The sequence below is a fragment of the Monodelphis domestica genome, chromosome 1 (genome assembly GCF_027887165.1).
Source record: "Monodelphis domestica isolate mMonDom1 chromosome 1, mMonDom1.pri, whole genome shotgun sequence".
NCBI lineage: Eukaryota > Metazoa > Chordata > Mammalia > Didelphimorphia > Didelphidae > Monodelphis > Monodelphis domestica.
The window spans coordinates 726439206-726443886 of record NC_077227.1 but is presented as its reverse complement, the minus strand read 5'-3'; positions in this window follow the sequence as shown (position 1 = coordinate 726443886).

Sequence of the window (4681 nt, the reverse complement as noted above, 5' to 3'; positions counted from 1 at the left end):
CATCCCCTGCTCTACCCAACTGATCAACCTGTTGACGTCAACTCAACTTAACCCTGTAAAAAGAGCATTTCCCATATCCTAAGAACAGTAATAAGAGTAGTTACACTGATGCAAAGTGAAGTGAGCAGAACCAGGAGATCATGGCACACAGTGAAGGCAATTTTGTAGGATGATCAGATGGAAAGGCTTAGCTGCTCTCTGCAACACAATGACCCACAGCAATTTGGAAGGACGTGGGAAGAAAAATGCTGTCCACCTGCAGAGAAAGGATGATGGAGTCTGGGTGCAGATCAGAGCCGACTGTTTTTTACTTCCTTTATTTTTCCTGGTGGTTTTTTTGGTCTCTTTTCTTTCACGACATAACTGCTATGGAAACACGTTTTGCATGACTGCACATGGATAACTTTTATCAGGTGGCTTGCCTTCTCAATGAGAGGGAGGAGAAAACTTGGAACTCAAAAATGTTTTAAATGAATGTTAAAAATTATTTTTATATGTAATTGAAAAAATAAAATATTTTTAAAGTATTTAGAAAGCAAATCCCCATGTGCCAGGGGGCACACTCTTCATGTACACAAGTTTTATATGTGTGTATGTATATACACATACAATGTGTATATATATATAGATACACATATATAAAATATACATATATATGTGTGTAGATATATATATATATATATATATATATTGACCACTATGCAATACGTAGGTGAGGGGTTCCTCATGGTTCCTAGTCTTGGGAGTCTCTTCCTCACTTTGCAGAGCCCCACCAAGTTTCCTTAAGGATACCCTGGACCAGCTCATGAGACAATCCATGGCTGGGCATGGATGGAGTTGGTCACTCAGCCATTGCACTGGTTCCCTGCTAGATCAGACTCTGCCCACCTGATGTACTCCTTTGGATTTGTCCATCTCAGGCCCAGCGAGATCATATCAGCCCTGGTACTGGAATCTCCTGAGTAGCCTCTGATGCCCCTCTGATTGGAGGACAGAGAAAAGAGAAGTCCTGGAGAATCTCCTCCTAAAGAGGGTGCCCAGACCAGCCAGACCTTCCTTCCTTAGCAGACTGTGTTCCTCTGAGCTGGCACCTCCTTTCCTTGGGCTCACCTCTTCCCTCCTCTCTTTCCCCTGACCTTTTTTCAGCTTTCTTTGTTGTATTTTCCTCCATTAAATAATCTGTTCTTTGAGGTCAGAGATGTCTGTCTCTTTCCCATTTGTATCTCCAGCACTTACATTGTGGGCACTTAAACATTTTTTTGACTGACCGATTAGACTGCTGCCGCTTCCAGCTTTGGTGCATTTGGCTGGCTTCCTGCTGCTGTTACCAGTGGCTCTTTAGGGAGGCTTTATGGATCTCCTGGTCTCACTGGTCCCTGTATGCTTCCAGCACAAGAAACTCACTCAGCTGGGATAAAGAAAGAATAAACAAACACATCAGAAAGAGAGGTGTCATGTGCCCAGAGACACGTGGCAAGCAGCTGAGAGAAAAGCAGCCTGAACACTCCAGACTATTGCCATAGACTGCGGATTGGTTTCTCCCTTCTTCTCTCACCTATAAGCTTAGTGTAGTCCTACTGCCTCCAAAGAGGAAAAAGAAGAGGAGCTGTATGTTTCACCCCCTCTATTCTATATCTCGAGTGCTGACTCAGCAGCCAATTATAAGATGAATCATCACTGGTCAGTACTGACCCAATCACTAAAGCAGATAATGATAACTGTGAATGTTTTGAAGTGAAAGCTAGGAAGAGTCCCTCTTTTCTCTAAGCCAAGAAGCAGGTACACCCTAAGCAACTGGAGGGCCAGATGAGGATGTCACAAGGTGGGAGGCTGCAAAGAGACACGATGCCAAAAACAAATTCAACAAAATGATAATTCAGTAAAAATCATTTTTAGATTTTTTTTTTTGGTAATGAGATTCATCCTCTACGTTCTAATGCTGATGACTTATCCCAGGCTACATCAGAAAAGGACAACTTCTGGCAGATCTTATCAAATTGGAAAGGCTTCCAGAATAGATGGGTGATGGATTGTTGTACAGGATTCGATTGAGCCAAGTCAGGAAGGCTCACTGCTAAAAGGTTAGGGAGTACCCACGTTGGTGGGGGCATAAACCTTCTCAAGTGTCCAAGAATAATCCCTGATTTAGGGAACTCACACAAATGGTACTAAGGTCTTGGGTACGTGTCACTCTAAATGGAAAAGGTTCCAAGTCAGAATTCTTTTTTTTCCTCCATTACCTCATTTTTATTTTTTTTTGAAAAATTTATTTAATTAGTTAATTTAGAATATTTTTCCACGGTTACAAGATTCATGTTCTTTCCCTCTCCTCTCCCCAACCCCTTCTCATAGCTGACATGCAACAATACTAGGTTTTACTTGTGTCATTGATCCAGACCTATTCCCATATTATTGATATTTGCACTAGAATGATCATTTAGACTCTATATCCCCAATCATATCACCATCAATCCCATGTGATCCAGCAGTTGTTTTTCTGTTTCTACTCCCACAGTTCTTTCTCTGGATGTGGATAGCATCTTTCTCATAAGTCCCTCAGAATTGTCCTGGATCACTGCATTGCTACTAGTAGAGAAATCCATTACGTTCGATTGAACCACAGTGTATCAGTCTCTGTGTACAACGTTCTCCTAGTTCTGCTCCTTTCACTCTGCATCAATTCCTGGAAGTCATTCCAGTTCACACAGAATTCCTCCAGTTCATTATTCCTTTGAGCTCAATAGTATTCCATCACCAACATATACTACAATTTGTTCAGCCATTCCCCAATCGGAGGCATTCCCTCATTTGCCAATTTTTTTTTTAACCCTTACCTTCCATCTTGGAGTCAATACTGTGTATTGGCTCCAAGGCAGAAGAGTGGTAAGGGCTGGGCAATGGGGGTCAAGTGACTTGCCCAGGGTCACACAACTGGGAAGTGTCTGAGGTCAGATTTGAACCTAGGACCTCCCGTCTCTAGGCCTAGCTCTCAACACACTGAGCTACCCAGCTGCCCCCTTGCCAATTTTTTTACAACCACAAAGAGCACGGCTATGAATATTCTTGTACAAGTCTTTTTCCTTATTATCTCTTTGGGGTACAAACCTAGCAGTGCTATGGCTAGAGCAAGGGCAGACAGTCTTTTAGCGCCCTTTGGGCATAGTTCCAAATTGCCCTCCAGAATGGCTGGATCAATTCACAACTCCACCAGCAATGAATTAATGTCCCCACTTTGCCACATCCCCTCCAGCATTCATTACTTTCCTTTGCTGTCATGTTAGGCAATCTGCTAGGTGTGAGGTGATACCTCAGAGTTGTTTTGATTTGCATTTCTCTGATTATAAGAGATTTAGAACATTTTTTCATGTGCTTATTAATAATTTTGATTCGTTTATCTGAAAATTGCCTATTCATGTCCTTTGCCCATTTATCAATTGGGGAATGGCTTGATTTTTTGAACAACTGATTTAGCTCCTTATAACTTTGAGTAATTAGACCTTTGTCAGAGGTTTTTGTTATAAAGACTTTTTCCCAATTTGTTCCTTACCTTCTAATTTTGATTGCATTGGTTTTATTTGCACAAACCTTTTTAATTTAATGTAATCAAAATTATTTCTTTTGCCTTTTGTAATTTTTTCTAACTCTTGCTTGGTTCAAAAATCTTTCCTTTCCCAAAGATCTGACATGTATACTATTCTGTGTTCACCTAATTTACTTATAGTTTCCTTCTTATATTCAAGTCATTCACTCATTTTGAGTTTATCTTGGTGTAGGGCCGTGATGGCGAACCTATGACAAATATGGCAGCCCTAATATGTGTAGCCATTTTCGATGAGACTCAGCCACATGTGGGCTCAGCACACCTGGGAAGCCTTGCACCCACAGCTGTGGCCATGGCCATGCCCCAGCCAGGCCCAGGGTGGGGGGGGCTGCTTCATGTGCCTGGCTGCTAGGGAGCATGGGACTCTTGCAGGGGTGGGAAGGAGGAGTACATTTCATAGGCAGGCTGGCAGGTGATAGCCATTGCTCTAGAGTCATTCCCAGGCCAGCTGGCTGGGGAGGTATGGGGTGGGGGCGCCAGGCCAGTGGAAGAATGGGTAGGGCTCCAGCTCACACAACAGAGGAGTGCCTGGAACCAATTACAAGATGCTTTTAGCACCCTGAAAAATATAGCAATGGCTTTACTCACAATTTTTCCCTCTATGTACTTTTGTGACACCTTATTTTCAGTGTTAAATAATATCAAAACCAACAAAAGAAACAGATTCACAGATGAAGTTAGTAGCACTTGTTTGGGCTTGAAGTGTACAAAATATCAACCTTCAATTAAAGATTTAGCCAATGAAATTCAGCAACAAAAAATTCACTGATAGGCAGATTAGTTAAGGAATTTCCCCTCCCCCTCACTTATCTTAGTTCACAGCACCCCACATAAGTTAAATAATATCAAGACCAACAAAAGAAACCGACTGGCAGATGAACAAAGAAGTCACTAAGCAGATAAGTTAAATAATTAGTTTTTGGTTTATTAAATAGTTAAATATTACAATATTATACATTTTTGTTATTTAAACTATAAATATCATGAAATTATGATTTTTTTTCTCAAAGTGACACACCACTTGAGCTATGCTCAGTTTTTTGGCAAATTTTGACACACCAAGCTCAAAAGGTTGCCCAT